The sequence below is a fragment of the Gossypium arboreum genome, chromosome 7, assembly GCF_025698485.1.
Source record: "Gossypium arboreum isolate Shixiya-1 chromosome 7, ASM2569848v2, whole genome shotgun sequence".
NCBI lineage: Eukaryota > Viridiplantae > Streptophyta > Magnoliopsida > Malvales > Malvaceae > Gossypium > Gossypium arboreum.
This window is the reverse complement of record NC_069076.1, coordinates 12717755-12740200: the sequence shown is the minus strand read 5'-3', so window position 1 is coordinate 12740200 and position 22446 is coordinate 12717755. Positions and strand designations below refer to the sequence as shown.

The 22446-nt window shown below is 36.5% G+C and overlaps 1 non-coding gene across 1 annotated transcript; it reads right to left on the bottom strand.

Moving 5' to 3' along the window:
- Window positions 1-9020: 9020 nt before the first annotated feature.
- On the bottom strand, window positions 9021-9127 carry LOC128296177 (small nucleolar RNA R71). The gene has a single exon (XR_008286725.1). It is a non-coding gene; the product is annotated as a small nucleolar RNA R71 (small nucleolar RNA).
- Window positions 9128-22446: the final 13319 nt, after the last annotated feature.

Sequence of the window (22446 nt, the reverse complement as noted above, 5' to 3'; positions counted from 1 at the left end):
TTGGTTTCGTCCATTCATGAGCAAAGTGATCTTTCTTACCACAGTTAAAGCATTTACTTTAGTTTTGCTTTTATTGTGAATGTATTGGGAGAATTTTTGTGTGCCTAATTATAGTTTGTTAAAAGCTTTGCCTTTATATTCACCATATGATTTGCGTTAAAGCTGGAAGCTTCATTGGAACTTGTTCCTACCATATACAAACCAATATTAGGTTTGGTTGTATCATTACATTTTTCTTCCAATAGTAAATGGCTTAAAGCAACATCTAAATTCTTGATGCTATAATTGTAGATAAGGTGTACGTTCATATGTTCGTAACTATGAGGTAAAGATTGAATAAGTGCTTGATAAGTGTAACTTGTGTCCTTAATCTCACTTTTATCATTTTTGACATTTGATGCTGTCTTATATTATGATTTGAGTGTTGTAGGTGTAGAATTTAATTGAGTTATTTGATTTTAGCGAAGGATGTACTACCAAACTTAATTGTCTACGTTTCCTATTCTATTCCATGCTTTTTGAAATTACGCACGATGTCGTTATCCATACTGCTTAACAACGTAATGCAAGCAATGGAAAATTTCTTTTTCCAAGCCTTATAAAGCTCTTGATCTCTTTGATGTTGGGTGGTTTGTCCATCTTTAGCCTATTTCAAAATATTATTTAGAACATTGTGAATCTCTTGTTCCTTTAATATGTATTCAGCTTCTCATTTTTGTTTAAGCTCAACAAATATATTTTCTGAAGCAAATGCTAATGACATTATGCACGTATTAACGCTTAGGATACACATTTTGTTTTTTTTTTTGAAATTAACTAGGGATATTTATTAAACTAAATAAAATATTAAAGCGTCTGACAAATGGAAACAATACTAAAAAACTAAAAGAACACTTTAGAACTAGAAAATTAAAACGCATTGAAAAAACTTTGATATCCCCGTTAGTTGAAAGTAATCTTTCCCCAACCTTTCTGTTCTCTAAATGACTATTCAGTCTCAGTGGGATGGTGAACCGCTTCTGCTGAAGGGCGCTCTACACCCTCCTGCTCTTCTATCCTTCTCATCATTTCAGTCAGGCTCTCTTGGCCTTTCCATTTCCGATTGGTGTTTAGCATAATCAGGGGCCTCATCAAGCAGGTAAACCTCTTCCTTCTTTTTTAGACTAGTTGTAGCAATGATGTGGGCTACCTTATTAGCCGATCTCGGAGTAAAAAGAAAATTAATAGCCTGAAAGTTGTCTTTTTCTCTTTGAATGTTGCTGATATACGCACTAACTTGCGATTTATCCCTGAATTGTGCCATGCATTTGCTGATAATTGTTTTGGAGTCCCCTTCAACAGCAATGTCTGTGAAACCCATGTCTTTCCCCGTGAGAACAGCTTCATAACAGGCAATAGCTTCCGCCTCAAATGTCGTGGCCACCATTGAGTGAAGGTAGGATTTGGCTATTTTAATGCCCCCTTTATAATTTCTCGCTACTATTGCAGATGTCGACTGTTAATTCTTCTCGTCAAAAGAGGCATCAAAATTGATTTTGATAGTTGATTGTGCAGGTACCTTCCACTTAACATGTTGCGGGGCGTCTCTGAGCTTTCTCTTGTTCAGTCCATCAAATTTGCCAAGGTAATGCCTTACAAAACAAGCTGCTTCTTCCCCTGTATAAGACTTACCCTCATGTAAATTTTTGTTTCTATCCATCCATAGCACCCAAATAACACATATCAACATTCGTCGTTGTGCTATGGTACATTTGTTGAAAATCCAAGTAAGCCATTCAAGACCTTCATGTGAACCACTTTGCCTAATCCAACTGAAATTTAAATTCTTCCATAATTCTTCTACCACAAGACATTCCACGAATACATGCCGAAAGTTTTCCTCGCCTGCTCTATATTTGAGGCATGTGGCATTTGGAGCCACTTTTCTTTGATATAGATTATTCATCGTGGGAATGTAATTCCACGACACTTTCCATGCCAATTTCTTTATTTTGCTTGGAAGTTGTAATTCCCACATTTGTTTGTAAAATGGTTGGGTTGTAATTCGCATATTCGTAGGCCTAGAAGTAGAAAGTTGGGTTTGTAGTAGTTTGTAAGCACTATGTACTGTGAACTCGCCCGAGTGCTCCCCACGCCAGATGATCATATCCGGATGCGCTTCGCTTGCCAGTGGAATACTTAGGATTTTATCCGTATCTACAATTTTGAAGGTAGTATGTATCAATTCTTCCCTCCATTTCCTGGTATTTTCATCAATCAATAATGCAACCTTAGTAATATTAGCATTAGATATACAATGACGAACTCTAAAATTATCTGTCCTGGGAAACCACGCATCATTGTTAATTATAATGTTGTCACCTGAGCCAACTCACCACCCCAGTCCTTTCAAAATACCTTTCGCTGCCCAAATACTTTTCCATGTATAGGATGGATGACATCCGAGTTCTGCTTGTAGGAAATTGGTAGTCGGGTAGTATTTCGCTTTTAGTACTTGTGCTATTAAAGAATCTGGTTGGTCAATTAGCCTCCATCCTTGTTTAGCCAAAAGAGCCACATTAAATTTTTCCATATTCTGAAAACCCAGCCCTCCTACCTGGTTCAGTTCACATGTTTTCTTCCAGTTACACTAGTGTATTCCCTTTCGGCCATGTCCTTTTTGTCACCAGTACCTTGCAATATTAGATTCTATTTCATCACACAAAGATCTTGGCAACAAAAAACACATCATAGAATAAGTTGGAATTGCTTGTAACACTGATTTGATAAAGACTTCTTTCCCTCATTGGGATAAAAATCGAAAACTCCAGCCATCAATTCTCTTTTTAATTCTGTCCTTTAAATTCTGAAATGAGTATTTTTTCTTCTTCCTACCAAATTAGGAAGACCCAGATACTTCTCAATGTCATTTGATCTGCGTATTCTTAACAATCTAGCAATCATGAGTTTATCATCTTCCGAGGTGTTCGTACTAAAAATACCATGGACTTTTCAAAGTTCACGCACTGTCCAGAACACGCCTCATACTCTTTTAATATTTCTTTAACTCTACAAGCTCCTAAATTCGTTGCCTCCCCAAAGATTATACAGTCATCGGCAAATAGAAGGTGTGAAATCTGCGGGCCATGCCTACATGCCTTTAGTCCTTTAATGTCCCCTTTGCTAACAGCTGCGCGCATAAGTGATGACAGGCCTTCACTACATATAAGAAATAGATATGGACTAAGCGGGTTTCCCTGTCGTGACCCTCTCATGGGTCTAAAACACTCTCCTTGTTCCATTTAGCAGAATGGAGTAAAAGACCATAGAAATGCACTTCAAAATAAAAGAAACCCAAGAGTTTGCAAAACCCGTTCGCTCCATCATAACCCTAAGAAAACCCCATTCGACCCTATTGTAATAGGCCAATTTTGGCCTGGACCCAAAAAAGAAAAATAATAATCGAATAAATAAAGCCAAAGGATGTTATCGGTCGAAAGCAAGACAAAAAGGGCTAAATTGAAAGACAATCATTAAATTGGGGCCAAATCAAAAAAATGGAGAAAGCCAAGGGGTTATCAAATTTTGTTGACTTGGTAAAAGGCTAAAAATAGGAAGATATTATTTTTATTTTATTTTATTTTATTATTAAATTAGTTAGGCTATTTTTAGTAAATCCCATGTATATAAATAAGGTATTTTGTTTTTTGAAGGGGGAATTACTTTGGTATTTTTACTTCAATTTGGAATTGGATTATTCTCTATTTTCCTATTTATATTGGAATTGAATTATTTTCTTTTCTGTTTCAATTACGTGAGAATTTTGTTCATTTCATTTCAATTTCTTTGTTTTTCTAAATTCGTCCAATTGCTTTTACCCCTTCCGTTTTTTTTATTGTTTTGCAATTAAGTTATTATTATTATTATTTTTGGCCCTAAAATTTATTTTGATTGCATTTTAGTTCTCTTTGAAGCTGTGCGTTTTGGATGGTGGGGATTATTTCTCTTTTGGTCCCCCCTTGTTATTCGCACGTTCAAATTGGTCCGTTTCCTTTTATTTATTTTTTATTTGCCCCAAAATTTTGCTTTAAGGTTTGATTTAATATTTTTTCGCTATTTTATTATCAAATTAACTAATTTAATATATTATTGCTATTATTATTATGTTTCTACTATTATTATTTATCTAATTATTATTTATCTATTTATATTTCTACTATTATTATATTTCTATTTATTATATTTCTATTTCTATTTTTATACTAATATTATTTTCATTATTATTTTTCTTATATATGTTTTTTACTCTTGTTATTAACAATCTAATTTTTTTACATTTTTGTTATTATCTATTTTAACTTTTTATATAACGCTCATCTCAAATTTTTATACATTATTTACTTTAATATTTTCATATATTATGTATTTTAAACTTTTTTACATATTATATATTTTGAATTGTTTATATATTATTTTTAAAGAGTTTTATATATTATTTTATCTTGAATAGATCTTGATCTTTTTTTAAAATTATTTTATATACTTTAGATCGTTTTATAACATCCATTTTAAATCTTTTTATGTATTATTTGCTTAGAATTGTTTTATATTTTATTTTAGATAATTGTTTTATATTTTATTTTAGATTTTCTTACTTTGTATTTATTTGTTATTTGTGATTCATTATTATAATATTTTGTTTATGAATTATTACTTTGCGTTGTACATTATTATTCCATCGCATTTTATTCGCTTAAAAGGTCGTGTTTTAATATCGTTTAAATTTTAAAATCATTTTATTCAAAAGTTTTTAAAATAAGGCAATACTCGGTATTTGGCATCTTCGAGAAGATTGTGCCGCAACTTACTGGGTTCCAATTTTCCTCGTTGAATCTAAGTAACTGAGTACCCTTTTTCAATCAAAACGTATAAGTTTCAAATAAAAGCTTATTCTCAGGAATTCGAGGTGTTGTGTCCTAACTCACTGGATATGACATTTTATATCTCGAGATAAGGATTTCTAAAAAATAAAGGCAATATTCTATGTTTGGAATTTTGAGAAATCGTGCCCTAACTTCCTGGGTCTCAATTTTTCATTTGACTCAAATAATTGAATATCCTTTTTAAACTTCACTGCATGAGTTTTAAAAATCAAAAGATAAGCTTAGTTTCGAAAATATGAAATGTCGTATCCTAACTCACTGGGTATGATATTTTATTTCTTCGAAATAAGAGGGTCTTAGCATCCAATTTAATTTATTCAAGTGTTCTTTTTAAATAAAAGGATCGTATTCTAAAATCTTTTCAAATTTTCAATATTGAGACATTAATTAATTAATTAGATACCAATTTTGGGCGTTACGAGGGCGCTAACCCTTTCTCGTGCTTAACTGACTCCCGAACCCTTTTTCTCGAATTTTGTAAACCCAAAATCATTGTTTTAATAAATTAAAATGTTTTATTAAAATGATCAATCTCAAGGTGATCTGATCACACCTCGAAAAAGATCGGTGGAGACTACATTTTTGTTTTTAAGTCGACTCCCGTTTTTCAAATTAAAAATAATTTCGACAGCTTGGCGACTCCACTGGGGACAAATAAAAGAGTCAAGCCGCAAATTGATTATTTTCTGTATTTTTGTCAAAAATTGGAAATCCGGTTTAAAATTATGATCCTCTCATTGCATTTCATTCATCATTTTTTCTGATATTTGCTTTATCAGTTCGAGTCTTGGAATGTTTTCGCATATTGCATTGCATGTCTGTTCGATCTTACCCTTTTAAGTAGGAGTGAGAAACTATTCCTTCGTGAGGTCTTCACTTCCGTGTAGGATAGTGGATCACTTTCGTGATACATCTGTACCTATATCTTTGTGATATTTTCATCTCCGTGTAGCCATAAGGAAATATATTCCCCTGAACTAAACTCGGTTTGTATAAGCTTATAATGGGTGAGGATTGAGGAATCTGCTGGTTCGGGTACCCTTTTCTTTAGAACCAAACCACATATAGTGAGTCTTAGGAGCATACCTTAGGTAGAACCACCAAACCCCTAGAGGTCACCTGAATAGGTGCTCTATTTGTTACTTATTTCTTTTGTACTGACGTGTTTTATTTTGTTTATGATTGCATTGCATTGCATTATCATAAAAAAGAAGTGTTGATTCACGTTTAGTTGCTAAATAGAGAGCTTGTCATGGAAAATAAATTTCATGATAAAGTGGAATGTAATATGACCATTCGAATATGGTCCGAGTAAGCACAACGAGAGAAGAGTGATAGCCAGTGAAGGAATACACGACTTTGCTTCATTGCTCGAGGATTCAAGCCAACCAAGATTATTCAAGAGCTATCAACGTCTCGACTTTTTTAAAGAAGCTAACAAGCCTCCCGGGGACGAGTGAGCAATATGTCGTAGCCCGGATCAAGCAAAAAGAAGCTAGACATCCATTGGAAAGTTCGCGAGATTTGATCTTAACATTTGGATATGAAGGAAAGGATCGATGCCTTCGCCTGAAGTATGAGGGCAAAGCCATATATGTTTCTATTTTATGTAAAAAGATTTGTTTTCTAGAAAAGTTATTCTAATAGAACTGAATTCAAAATCGCCTCTCTTTCTTTTTGCATTCATCCCATGCATCTGCATTACATTGCATCACATGTATTAGATTTTCACAAAAGGACCCTGATCAAAAAAATCATTTCAGTAATTTAAAAATCGACAAAAATCTATCAAGTACACATCCTTACGGTACACGAAGAAGAACTAAAGCGATGGATAAAAGATTGGAAAGATTAGAACAAATGCAGAAGGAAATGCAAGAGCAGATGCAATCACAGATGCAAGAACAGTTGGAAAAGTTTCAACAGGATATGAGGGACCAGGTGCTGGAGTTCCAAAGGAACATGATGAATCAATTGACCCAGTTGTTGACTGGGGGGCAAGAAAAAGGAAAAAGCCCTATGATCAATTCTAGGGATGACAATGAAGATCCTCTCTACCTCTTAGTTGATAAGTCATAGTTTATACATATTTTTATCCCAAACTTAGCACATTTTTGGATGAATTATCATTAGATTTGTGGAATTTGATGCTCCTAATCCTTTAATTTTATTTTTTATACTCAGGTGAGCATATGAGAGTAAAAAGAGCGAGAAACGGGCCAAAAACGGAGAAAATGAGTCAACGTGGGAAATCAACATGGCCTGGACTTCCTCACACGAGTAGACCACATGGCCTTGTCTATTTAGCAGACTTTAACACGGCCTAAGCCACCCTACATGGGCGTGTCATACGGGCGTGTCCTTGTCAAACCCAAGTCTAGTTCTATTAAAAAAAGGCTAATTTTTAGGGTTTTGAAGCATTCTAAAGTCTATATAAACACCCTAGAAGAATACCTAAATTGAGGAGGCACCTAGAGGCGAACACACAGAGTGGGAGGCAAGGAATTACTCGAAAAAAGCCGATTGATCAATCTCAGAAGTTGGATTCTCCTTCAAAACTGAAGATCTCCCTTCAATTTCTTTCAGGAGTTTTTGGGTTTCTTTATGTTTTGTTATTATTATCCTTCTGAGATATTTTCTTTTACCCATATGAACTAAATTCCCTAAATACCTAAGGGGGATGAAACCTAAGACGAATCTTGTTACTATTTTCTGAATTATATGATAAATACTTGATTTGTTCTTAATTGTGTTCTTAATTCTTGCTTTAATATTCCAGAATATTGATTCAAGTATTGATGTGCTCATTCAGAGGAGAAAAAGTCCCTGTCTAAAAGTAGATCTAGCATAATTAAGCGGATTTGATTGCACCCCTAGATGTAAGGCACATAAATCTGTCAGGTTAGGGTCAAACCTAATAAGGGAATCCATAAATCGAGTTAATGCAACACTAGGCGTTTTAATTAGAAAGAGATTTCAATTAATCAACCTAGGGTTAGACGTTTTTAGTCTCGAGAGAGATAATAATATAAATTAGGGATTTCTACAGATCGAGTCAAGTGAATAAATCGTCTAGTTCAGAGTCAAATAACAAGTGAAGTCTAGGTGGATTCTTCTTTGGGTATTATCTAAATCAATCAGTTTTTCCAAAAGTATTTCCCCAATTTACTTCCTGTGCATTCTTAGTTTAGTTAATTAGTTTAGATAAAGCAAATCCTCTTATTTTTAGGCTAGATAATAAAAAGAAGGTTAATACTAGTACTTTTAGTTGCTGTGAGTTCGACATTTCGGTCTTGCTATAAGCTATACTACTGTTCGATAGGTGCGCTTACCTTAAGTCGAATTATTAGTTAGTTTCACGGCCATCAAGTTTTTGGCACTGTTACCGGGGACTAAGATATTAGGAAAACTATTTTTTTATTACTTTAGCCATTTATTTTTATTGCAATTTAAATTTACTTTTGCTTAAATTATTAAAATTTTCTTTTATTTGCTTCTGGCAGGATTTTATAGTTTATGACTAGAAGAAACTCGTGAGGACATCTACTTTTTGATAGTGAGATCGAAAGCATAGCTCACAGAAATCGAAGAGAAATAAGGCGAAGCCTACGATACATAGAGGAAGGGCAAGAGGATGATAGTCAAACTACAACTGAAGGGGTGACTAAAAATTAGAATAATCAGCTACCTCTTTTGGTTGCCGCAGATCCAATAAATTAGAATCCTGCTCCTCGTACTATGTATGATGATGCTAAATCTATTTTAACATGAGCTGAATCGAGTATAGTTAGACCTGCTATTACTGTAAATAATTTTGAACTGAAACCTAACACGATTCAAATGATACAACAGTTTGTTCAGTTTGATGGTTTGTAGGACGAGGATCCAAACACTCATTTGGAAAATTTTCTGGAGTTCTGCGACACTTTTAAGATCAATGACATTTCTGACGATGCCATACGCCTTCGGTTGTTTCCATTCTCATTGAGGAACAAAGCTAAACAATGGTTAAACTCGTTACCACGAGGGTTAATCAGAACTTGGGAACAAATAACTGAAAAATTTTTACTAAAATATTTTCCACAGGCTAAAACGACTAAACTAAGGAATAATATCTCTTCTTTTGTGTAGATGGATCTAGAAACCTTGTATGATGCATGGGAGAGATACAATGACCTATTAAGAAGATGCCCTCACCATGGGTTACTTCTATGGCTGTAGGTTCAGACTTTTTACAGCGGTGTGAACCCCTCTACAAGACAACTCATCGACACAGCCGCCAGTGAAGTTTTAAACAACAAAACACCTGAAGAGGCTTATGAATTTATTGAAGAGATGTCACTGAATAACTATCAATGGCAAGTCATGAGAACAAAGCTGACAAAAGTAGCCAGTGTTTTCAACCTTAACGCGGTTACTATGCTATCTAACCAGGTAGAACTATTAAATAAAAAGATTGACGGTTTGTATGGTTCTACTCAGGTACATTCAGTGATGAGGTGCGATTCAAATGGAAAAGGATTACACACAGAATATCAATCCTTTAACCCTAACACCGAGAGGAACAAGTTCAATATATGAGTAATAATAATTCTAGACCTCAAAATAACCCATACAGTAACACTTATAATGCAGGTTGGAGGAACTATCCCAACTTCTCATGGGGTGGCCAAGGAAATCAAAGGCCACAACATCCCCCAGGTTTTCAATAATCACTTTACCAGCAGGAAAAGAAGCTAAACCTTGAGGAGATGCTAATGAAATTCTTCTCGGTGTTAGAAACTTATTTTCAGAATACCGAAACAGCACTTAAGAATCAACAAGCGTCGATCCAATGGCTCGAAACTCAGATAGGCCAGCTTGCTAAATTGATTTCTGACCGACCACAAGGTAATTTGCCGAGTAATACTGAAACTAACCCAATGGAGCAGGTTAATGCGATGAAGAAGGGTTAGTTGAACTTAAACCATAATCGAGGCAAGGGCTTGTGGTAAGTAAATATAAGGATAAGGTGGACCACAGTGAACAAAAACCGGTAAGTAGAGAATATAAACCTCATGAACCATTTCTAAGTGTGACAAGGAAAGACCACACGGACGAACAATTTGATAAATTCCTTAAATTATTAAAGAAATTACATATTAATTTACCGTTTATTGAAGCTCTTTCGCAGATGTCGAGTGCAGCTAAATTTTTAAAGGAGCTTTTAGCAAATAAGCTGAAGTTGGATGAGGCATCGCATGTGGAATTTAACGCAGTTTGCTTAACCATTCTACAGAATAAGTTACCTAAAAAATTGGAAGATCCAAGGAGTTTTATGATTCCTTGTTTAATTGGTAGTTTAGATGTTAACAATACTTTGGCTGATTTAGGGGCAAGCATTAACGTCATGCCCTATAAAATGTTTAAACAACTAGGTCTTGAAAAACCCAAACAAACTAGGATGAGCATTCAATTAGCAGATAAAACAATTAGATTTCCTAAGGGTATCATTGAAGACGTACTTGTCAAAATTGATAAATTCATATTCCCAATTGATTTTGTTGTTCTAGACATGGAAGAGGATAGTGACGTACCTTTGATTTTAGGAAGGCCCTTTTTAGCAACTGCTAGAACTATTATTGATGTTGGTACAGGTGAACTCACACTTCGTGTGGGTGATGAAACAATCACTCTTCAAGCTCGTAATTCGAATAACACATCAAATATTGAGGGTAATTGTATAAATCATGCTACTAATACTGATCATGTGGTGCAACCTTCTTTGCAGGAAACACGTTCGAAGAGCATACATGAGCCATATTTAAGTAACAAGAAATGACCCATCTATAAAGAACAAAGGCTATAGATCAAGGAACTAGATGAATGGTAGACACAGAAATCGAGAACACACGATAAACCAAAACTACGCCATGATGGACTCAATATTTTATCAAATCAACTTAAGGTTGGAGACAAAGTACTTAGATGCAGCAGACCCTCTTATTACCACTTCTGAACCTAATGGAGCAATCCCTTTTACGGTATTGAATATTTTCCCATACGGTACAGTTGAGGTAACACATCCCAAAGTAGGCACTTTCAAGGTAAACAGTACTCGACTTAAACCTTATTTTGTTAAGAATGATAGCAGAAAAGAGGAGTTTCAACTCCTTGAACTACCATGACTATGCGAAATCGAGGTAAGTCGAGCTTAGACTATAAATAAGCGCTTCTCGGGAGGCAACCTAAGCACTAACGATATTGATTTTTTTAAATTTTAGTTTTTAACATCTAAATCATTAATTGAGTCCTTGAATACAGGTTTTCCAAATCCACACAGCCAGGCACACGAGCGTGCCTTAGGCCGTGCTCATACCACGGGCTGTAACACGACCGTGTGATATGACCGTGTGATATGACCGTGTGATAATAGAACAAAAATTTTTACAAAACACGAGATTTGATACGTTGCCACGACCGTGCGATATGGCCGTGGGCAATGCTGCCAAATCAACAAGGGCGTGCAACACGCCCGTGTCCATAACTGATAATACTCTAAAATGGCGTGTTTTTATATATTAATCATGTGTTTGTTTTGAGCTTGAGCCTACTAATTTGAGCTATTTATGTCTTTTTATCTTTTAGGGACTAAATTGGAGGCGAAAAGTAAATTCAAGGGAAAAAGCGTCAATTTGGAGATTAAATGGGCCAATATGCAACGTGGGACAAATATGGTGCCAAAAGTGCGAACATAGAAGGCATAAAGACTTAAAAGCAAATAGAAGAGATTTTATTTTGGAAGACTCTATTTTCTTTTATTCTATTAGGATAATTAATATTAAGATAATTATTAGGATTATTCAAATTTAGGATTTTATTTTAATTATCTTTGTTTATCTTTAATTAAATGTATTTATCTTTTAGAATTTAAGTTCAATTAGACTATCTCCTAGCACTATAAATAGGGGGTGAAGTGACTCTATTTGGGGATCTTTTTTGTAAACACTCTCCCCCAAAAGTCTTTTGTTCTTTCATATTTCTTTTCAATAAAATTTCTTTTTCCATATTTTTATTTATTTTCTTTCCCTCCATTATCATGAGCCACTAAAAAACCCTTCTAGCCAAAAGTTGTCAATATTTTCCCAAAAAGGGTTCTTGAGGCCTAGAATCCGTACTTAGCCTTCTCGCCAAGTATTCATCGTTTCTCAGACTACGGCCGACGCTCCGTCCATGGCCCTTAAGAAGTAAGCTTTTCAGCATATGCAAAGGCGACCGCTTTGTATGTTTTGGAAGGACTGCATAGTCGGTTCGTTAACTTACTGTGTCAGAGGTTGGCGAGCCAAAGAGACAAAATGGCGTGGGATTCGCCATTGAGAAGCGTTGATCTAGCATAGATTACTGGCTAGAGTCAGGTTCCCTAAAAATCGTAAATCTAATCTTTGGAGCTGGTGGTCGTAGGCGTCCTCTTCCACTATAACTGGCTTACTTGAGTCGAGAAGGATCATCCAAAAGCCAAGGATTAAGCCCAAGGCGGAATGAGACAACCGGAGGCTGGAACTTTCCTATAAGAATTTCTTTTCTCTTAAAACTCTCTTTATTATTTTTATTATTTTCGTAATCATAATTTCAGTAAACTTTAAATTCTGTTTTTATTTTATTTTCGCTTCCAAAATCAAGTCTTAAATTCTATTTTTTATTTTTTTTTCCAGGAACGCAGGTTTTCTTGGGCATGATTCTGCCCAGGATTTCAAGAGACAAGCATTTGTATAATCCGGTCCCTGAGGATTCGACCCTACTTCCCCTTTACTATTTCTTTTTCATTATTTTACAGGGAATAGGATATTTTTGGTGCTCTCAACGACCGCATCAAATTTTGGCGCTGTTCTTGGGACCGCAACATACTAATCTTGTTTTTCTTTGTTTTCTATGACCAGATCTGCTCCGGTACTCTTGCGTTCGACTTAAATCGAAAAGATCTGCAAAGCTAATCGAAAGGAAACAAAACTAAGGAAAAAGCAGTCAGTGGTGGTTGGAACTCAAAGCAATCCACCGCCAGAAATTAGAATCGACGACGAAGTAGAATCTAGGGTTAACGAAAACTCTACTCAAACGTTAGAAAGTAAAGAAGAAGAAGTCGATTCCCCTGAAGAAGTGCTGAACACTAGGGTTGACAAAAACCCTAATTTAACACCTCAACTTATGGCTCAGACAATTCGGCAACTAGTAGAAGCGCCGACAGAACAACCGCCACTATGCATTGCGTATCCTACTATGGATACTGATTTTGAATTAAAGTCAGGCTTGATTCAACATCGCCAACTTTCCGTGGGTTACAAAATGAAAACCCCCACAAGCATTTAAAAGAATTCCATATGGTTTGTTTGAGTATGAAACCTCAGGGGGTAACTGAGGATCAAATTAAATTGCGCGCTTTCCCTTTTTCCCTAGCAGATTCAAACCAGGAATGGTTATTTTATTTACCTCTGGATCCATTACAACTTGGGCTGATCTATCTCGTTTATTCCTTAATGTGTTTTTTCTCGCATCACGAGTGGCTGAGTTAAGAAGAGAAATCGTGGGCATAAGGCAAAAAGACGCAGAGACTCTATACGACTATTGGGAGCGATTTAAGAAGTTGTGTGCAAGTTGCCCACAACACGGTATAACGGACGATCTTTGCTCCAAGATTACTTTTATGAAGGCTTGAAACCCATGGAGATGAATATAGTAGATGCCATGAGTGGAGGAGCGTTAGTCAACATGACTCCACAACAAGCAAGAGACTTAATCTCCACAATGGTGCGAATTCCAGCAATTTCGAGCTAATCCCGAACCCCTAGAAGGGTTCACCACTAAGTAATTCTACAATTGAAGATAGACTTGATAGACTTACTAATATTGTGAATTCCCTTGTTACAGAAAAATCGAAACCAGCCCGAGTATGTGGAATATGTGCTACACCTGAACATACAACTGATGCGTGCCCTAGTCTGTGTGACGATTGTATGGCCCATTTAGATGCTGTGGGAAATTTTCCTCGGCCACCACAAATACGATACGACCCTTACGCCAATACCTACAACCCAGGATGGAGGGACCACCCTAATTTTAGTTATGGGGCTAATCCATGATATAACCAGCCATACCAAAATCGAGCCCCACAACAGTCGCAAGATTCAGGTAATTCTTTAGAAACTTTGGTCAATAAATTAGCAACTAATGTCCTTGATTTTCAACAGCAAACTCTCAATTTCCAAAGAGAAATGAAGGGTTTTCAGCAGAAAACTGAAGCATCCATAAGGGAGTTGACCACATCAATTGAGAAATTAAACTCTCAAGGGAAACTGCCATCACAAACAGAACCAAACCCAAGGCAAAATGCGAATGCAGTAACGTTACGAAGCGGAAAGATCCTGGAACCAGTTTCTAGCAAGAATCTTGGTCAAGAAATCGCCCAGGAAACTCCAGGAAACGACGAACAGATCCGAGCGAAACCCCCACTGCCAAAAATCCAACCTCCATTCCCAGGACGATTAAATCAGTGTCGAAAAAGTAAGGAAGACAAAGAGATCCTCGAAACATTCAGGAATGTTGAGATCAACTTACCACTATTAGATGCCATTAGACAGATTCCGCGGTATGCCAAGTTCCTCAAAGAACTTTGCACCAACAAACAAAACTAACGGTAATGAAAAGGTAAGTGTTGGTGAGAATGTTTCGCAGATTCTACAAATGAAAAATGCCGGTTAAATGCAAAGATAGGGTATGTTCGCTATTCCATGCAAAATTGGCCATTTGGGAATTAAGAAAGCTATGTGTGATCTAGGGGCCTCAATAAATATAATGCCTTATTCTATTTATGAATCACTTAACGCGGGTTTTTTGACAAAGACAGGTGTTATTATTCAATTGGCAGACAGGTCTATTGTGCATCCCGAAGGAGTCCTCGAGGACGTCTTGGTAAAAGTTAATGAACTTATTTTCCCTGCAGATTTCTACGTAATTAAGATGGAGGAGGACAACACTGCTAGATCTTCAGACCTCCTTTTGGGCCGACCCTTCCTTAGTACTGCTAGCACCAAGATCGATGTTCGAAGTGGCACTCTTACGATGGAATTTGATGGGGAGATCGTGAAATTCAATGTTTACGATGCCATTAGCCATCCAAGCGAAATCTTGAGCATAAACCGCGTTGACCTGATTGACTCATTAGTGGACGAGACTTTTGAGTCAACTTATGAAGACGAATCTGAATATAGATATGATGATTATGAATTTGTTAAGACATTATTATCACCTTCAAAAACTAAACTTCTACCTTCTGTTGTGCAGGCTCCAGATTTGGAATTGAAACCACTTCCCGCACATCTCAAGTATGCATTTTTAGGAAAAGGTAATACCTTACCCATTAGAATCTCAAATAAACTCTCTAAACCCGAGGAGGAAAGTTTGATCCAGGTACTAAAGAGTCATAAGGAGGTGATTGGCTGGACCATTGCTGACTTGAAGGGGATAAGCCCTTTGACATGCACCCACAAGATTTACTTGGAGGAGAACACGAAACCAAGAAGAGAGGCACAAAGACGCTTAAACCCGAATATGATGGAGGTGGTGAAAAAAGAAATAATTAAGCTGCTGGATGCTGACATCATTTTCCCCATTTCTGACAGCAGATGGGTAAGTCCGGTACAAGTCGTGCCCAAGAAAACGGGCGTGACAGTAAAGAAAAATACTGAGGGCGACTTAGTACCGGTCCGAAAAGCGAACGGTGGCGGTGTCAGATCGATTACTGTGAAGTTGAACGCTTATACTAGAAAAGATCATTTCCCTCTTCCTTTTATAGATCAAATGCTTGAACGTTTAGCTGGTAAAACTCACTTTTGTTGTCTTGATGGATATTCAGGTTTCTTCCAGATCCCTGTTGCGCCAGAAGACCAGGAAAAGACCACTTTTACATGCCCGTTCGGCACGTTTGCATACAGGAGGATGCCATTTGGACTTTGCAACGCACCAGCTACCTTCCAGAGATGCATGATGAGTATATTTTCTGAATATGTAGAAAAAATTATTGAAGTTTTTATGGATGATTTTACCGTGTATGGAAACTGTTTTACTGAATGCCTTGAAAACCTTACGATAATTTTGAACAGGTGCATAGAATTTAATCTTGTCTTGAACTATGAAAAGTGTCATTTTATGGTAGACAAAGGTTTGATTCTAGGTCATATAGTCTCATCTAAGGGAATTGAGGTTGATAAGGCCAAAATTGACATTATAAATTCTTTGCCATATCCCTCTTTGTTAGAGAGATGCGTTCTTTTCTTGGCCATGCAGGATTTTACAGGCGTTTTATAAAAAACTTCTCAAAAATAGCTGAACCATTGTGCGAGCTGTTGCAGAAAGACAAAAAATTTGAGTTTGACTCAAAATGCATGGAGGCTTTTGATACACTTAAGCAAAAGTTGGTAACCGCCCTTATAGTACAAGCACCAGACTAGAACTATCCCTTTGAAATTATATGCGATGTTTAACGTGGCGTGGGAACCGTATTGGGACAAAAGATAGCGAAAGAGCCTCATGTCATCTGTTACGCCTCAAAGACCCTAGATGCTGCACAAAGCAACTACACAACCACAGAAAAAGAACTTTTAGCTATTGTGTTTGCTTTAGATAAATTTCGATCATATTTATTGGATCTAAGGTGATTATTTTTTCGACCATGCACTCTTAGGTACTTAATCGCAAAGAAGGAAGCAAAGCCAAGGCTCATTAGGTGGATTTTATCGCTCCAAGAATTTGACATCGAGATTCGTGACAAAAGGGTGTGAAAACACGGTGGCCGACCACTTGAGTAGGATAAAACTCCATTTGATGATGATCCCATAAAGGATGAGTTCCCGACGAAAGCTTATTCTCAACCGAGGCTTACTATCCGTGGTATGCGACATAATTAATCTCTTAACCACGGATCGCTACCCACCGAGTTAGCTCAATCCGTAAAAACAAGCTTAGACGCGAAGCTCGAAATTACATATGGGACGATCCATACTTGTGGAAACATTGCTCAGATCAGATAATACGACGATGTGTTCCAGAAACCGAGGTAACCTCTATCCTTACTTTTTGTCACACAGAAGCTTGTGGAGGTCACTTTGGCCCTAAGCGGACAGCTCACAAGGTATTGGAATGTGGGCTATATTGGCCTACAATCTTTCGCGACGCGTTTAACTTCTGTAAGTCTTGCGATAAATGTTAGCATACAGGTAATATCACTAGACGAAATCAAATGCCCCTATCCCCGATTCATGTATGTGAGATTTTTGATGTATGGGGCATTGATTTCATGGGCCCCTTTATTTCTTCGTCTGGAAACGTATATATACTTCTTGCAGTAGACTATGTTTCTAAGTGGATAGAAGCAAAGCCTACTCGCAATGATAATGCTAATACTGTTGTGGAGTTTCTAAAACGAACTATTTTTTCTAGGTTTGGAACACCTCGAGCTTTGATCAGTGATCGTGGTACCCACTTTTGCAACAAGGTCATGGAGGCACTATTATCAAAATATGGGGTTCATCATCGTATAGCAACAGCTTACCATCCCCAAACAAATGGCCTAGTAGAGGTTTCAAACAGGGAGATCAAGTCAATTTTGGAAAAAACGGTTCGACCTAACCGTAAGGATTGGAGTCTTCGGCTCAATGACGCGCTTTGAGCCTATCGGACGGCGTATAAGGGACCAATTGGCATGACCCCGTATCGACTTGTTTTTGGCAAAGCATGTCATCTACCAGTAGAGTTGGAGCATAAAGCTTATTGGGCTATTCGACAATGTAACATGGAGTTAGAGCCCACGGGGAAGGCAAGGAAGGCAAGGAAATTAGACATTCAAGAATTGGAGGAAATTCGCAATGATGCCTAAGAGAATGGTCGAATTTATAAGGACAAAACAAAGATGTTTCATGACAAAAATATAGTTCAGAAGCATTTCTCAGTAGGACAAAGAGTTTTGCTTTATAACTCCGTATTAAAGCTATTCCCAAGTGAAATGAAGCGAAAATACGAAGAAAAAAAAAAGACAGAAAGTGTGCGCCAAAACAACCCTATCCATGCTGTCAAACAGTTCTATTCCAGCCCAGAATACCATATCTCTGTAGCCAAACAGTCCTATTCCAGCCTTAGAATCCCCAAAACCTGCAGCCAAACACCCCTTTTCAGCAAATAAAACCCCCAAACCTTACATTTTTTTCCCCCAAATTTCTCCATAACCGCCGACTCCTTTCTCCTCCACCACCCACCGCCGATTTCTTAGCCACCATGGTGAGAACCCGAAGCCAAACCAACATTGCACACATCACTCACCCTGTCTCCACCTCTTGCCGCTTCGCCATCTTCTTCTCCACCGTAGCGCCAACCGACAGTAACTACATGGGGAGTTTTTCTAAACTTTTTTTCTCCACCTATTTGTTTACCTTTTACTTTCACATCCAGGACTATGTGTTTTAAGTGGGGAGGCATTCTTCGTTGTTACTGTTATTATCTGCTATTTTCATTTGTCATATTGTTTGACTTTCATGCATGATTCTTACCTTCTAAGGAAGTTATGATTTTTCCCATAATTGATTCCATCTCCACTGTTTTATTTTTATTAGGCTAAAATAATTGTGATTAATAGGTTAATTCTATCATGCTTTTCGTAAAATTGATCAAGTTTAATATAAAGTGAACACTTAAAATGATTGCATGCTTAATTAATGTTCATGGCTATTAGGTGATTATTGAAACTTATTTTTGACACTTAAATTTTTTTCTTTCCTGAGTTCTCAAGAATTTTAAATATCGTTTAATTTTTAATAAATGTTTTCCATGGTTATGAGTACAGCTTAGATCGTGGATCGATCGAGTAACCGGGTAGGGTGCTTGGGTTGTCATTCTACTTCGCGTCAAAAGGTTGTGTGACGTGACAAGTAAAACTCCGCTAGCCGAGGTTATGAGTATGGCTCAAATCGTGACTGACTGAGTAACCGGGGTAGGGTGCTTGGGTTGTCATTCTACTTCGCGTCAAAAGGTTGTGTGACGTGTTGGGTAAAACTCCGCTAACCGGAAATAAATAATTTTAGGAGTATGTTAATGAGTAACGGGTGGGTGCTTGGGTTGTCATCTCTTCGCATCAAAAGGTTTAATATATTCCTAAGTAAATAAATAATAATAAATTTAAAAAAATCAAAAATCAAAAAGGAAAAAAAAGAAGAAAAAAAGATGTACTAATAAAGTTGCACTTGGGGACTAAAGGAGGAAATAATTAAGGTGTCTTAGTAGGTTTGGTAATTTACCTAAATGGCATAACTCAAGTCGATCTTAATTTTGTGTGAAATAATTGGAATACTTTTTCTGTTTTACTTAAAGCAAGCTTAGAGGTCTCTTTATTTTTCATATGCGTTTTTAACTAATTTTTATGAAACTTTGGAGTGGTATTTCTTTTATGGCAGAATCTAGCTTTCACAGTCGATAGGAACCATACTTGAGGGCAAGCATGGGCTAAGTAGGGGGGAATTTGATAATACTCTAAAATGACGTGTTTTTATATATTAATCATGTGTTTATTTTGAGCTTGAGCCTACTAATTTGAGCTATTTATGTCTTTTTATCTTTTAGGGACTAAATTGGAGGCGAAAAGTAAATTCAAGGGAAAAAGCGTCAATTTGGAGATTAAATGGGCCAATATGCAACGTGGGACAAATATGGTGCCAAAAGTGCGAACATGGAAGGCATAAAGACTTAAAAGCAAATAGAAGAGATTTTATTTTGGAAGACTCTATTTTCTTTTATTCTATTAGGATAATTAATATTAAGATAATTATTAGGATTATTCAAATTTAGGATTTTATTTTAATTATCTTTGTTTATCTTTAATTAAATGTATTTATCTTTTTAGAATTTAAGTTCAATTAGACTATCTCCCTAGCACTATAAATAGGGGGTGAAGTGACTATATTTGGGGATCTTTTTCTGTAAACACTCTCCCCCAAAAGTCTTTTGTTCTTTCATATTTCTTTTCAATAAAATTTCTTTTTCCATATTTTTATTTATTTTCTTTCCCTCCATTATCATGAGCCACTAAAAAACCCTTCTAGCCAAAAGTTGTCAATATTTTCCCAAAAAGGGTTCTTGAGGCCTAGAATCCGTACTTAGCCTTCTCGCCAAGTATTCATCGTTTCTCCGCACTACGGGCTGACGCTTCCGTCCATGGCCCTTAAGTAAGCTTTTCAAGATATGCAAAGGCGGCCGCTTTGTATGTTTTGGAAGGACTGCATAGTCGGTTCGTTAACTTACTGCGTCAGAGGTTGGCGAGCCAAAGAGACAAAATGGCGTGGGATTCGCCATTGAGAAGCGTTGATCTAGCATAGATTACTGGCTAGAGTCAGGTTCCCTAAAAATCGTAAATCTAATCTTTGGAGCTGGTGGTCGTAGGCGTCCTCTTCCACTATAATTGGCTTACTTGAGTCGAGAAGGATCATCCAAAAGCCAAGGATTGAGCTCAAGGCGGAATGAGACAACCGGAGGCTGGAACTTCCCATAAGAATTTCTTTTCTCTTAAAACTCTCTTTATTATTTTTATTATTTTCGTAATCATAATTTGAAGAAACTTTAAATTCTATTTTTATTTTATTTTCGCCCAAAATCAATTCTTAAATTCTGCTTTTTATTTTTTTCCAGAACGCAGGTTTTCTTGGGCACGATTTCGCCTGAGATTTGAGAGACAAGCATTCGTATAATCCGGTCCCGAGGATTCGACCCTACTTCCCTTTACTATTTCTTTTTCATTATTTTACAGGGAATAGGATATTTTTGGTGCTCTCAACGACCGGATCAATAACCCGTGGTCAAAACTATCAAAATAACACGGGCGTGCGCATATATACACGAGCGTGGAAAAAGCGAACGAAGCAGGACACGACCGTGTGCTCCAACATGCCCAAAGAACACGGGCGCGGGCCGAATTCCAGACGCGCCCAAATTTGAAAACCACGAAACACACGGGCTGAAATAAGGGCACACGAGTGTGCCCCATAGCCATGTGCCCCAATATCTATATAAACCCCTACTATTCATCATCCCCTTCCTCAATACCCTAATCCTAGCTGCCACTCTCACCGCCGCCGTCGCCACCTAAACTCTGACTATCAACCTAAAATCCACCCTTTCTCATCCATCAGATTTGTTAGCACCTTCACATCTTCTCGCCACGCCCACATCACAAACCATCGGGCGATGAGGATTTTTGAAGACTTTTATTTATTATTTTTTACTTTTATCTTTATTTATCTTTTTAAATTACTTTTTATTTTATTTTATTTTATTTCTCTTTAATACTATTTTTACTTTATCTTTAGGTTTTACAATTTTTATTAAGCAATTTATGTTTTCGGCCATTTCTTTACGAGTAATCATGCTACTTTATATTTCCTAAAGAGTTATTGATTCTATCTCAGTTATGAAGAGCTCCAAAGCTCAATATTACTTAGGAATTTGCAACTCCACTGGAAAAGGTCCTCTACGACTGCCATGCCCTGCACAACCACGACCATACCTACCACTAGTTATAATATTCTTTTGGCACAGCACTTGTGGACTAATAACATTTACCACCACTGGAGTATCCTCCTCCAATCTCACCCTTGCCTTAGCCGATTACTTTCCATGACTCCAGTTCAAGGATTCTATTTAACATTCAGGAAGTTTCACTTCTCTCCCTATCTTATGATCTTATATCTATATTTTTCAATAAATCTATCTTTGTACATTGAGGACAATGTACATCTTAAGTGTGGGGGGGTTATTTATATCATTATCAGAAAAATCTCTGAATTTTATCTTATTCTCACGTGACTCACTCATATCACTATTAGAATGAATTTCAATTAATTTATGATTTTTATTGATATGTCTTGAATTAAAACATAGGGATTTATGCATTGATTATTGAAACTTTAAGTAATTAGAGAACCAAGCATGATAAATTGATTTTTGAGTATTAAAAATTTTTAGGTTATTTCCCCAAGTTTAGGTATTATCTTGAAATTCACAAGATTAACATAAAAAGGCCATAATTTTTGTGAGATATTGAGCCTTTAGAGCATATATTATTTCTTTCATGCTCACTTTTATTGTTGCTATGAGTGCGTCAATATTAATTTGTTATTCTAGAACTTGCTTCGATTATGCATGTCAAGACCACACCATTGATTTGATATTTCGAGATGATAAAGGCACTTAGCTTTCACTCACTGACTCCATAAAAGTCTACCTTCATAATTAACCCTTAGTGAACCCCCTTGAGCCAAACAAGCCATTCATTGATTCACCCTCAATATTTACCCATAACACATTTTTGTTGAAATTCCTTTAATTAATTTGATCCCTATTTTTTTTGAGATTTGATTTGAATAAATTACTTAGCTATGTTTTATTTTTGATAGTTAGCAAAGTTTTATGTTACTTGATTTGTTCTTAAAAAAAAAAAAAAACAAAGTTGCTGCAA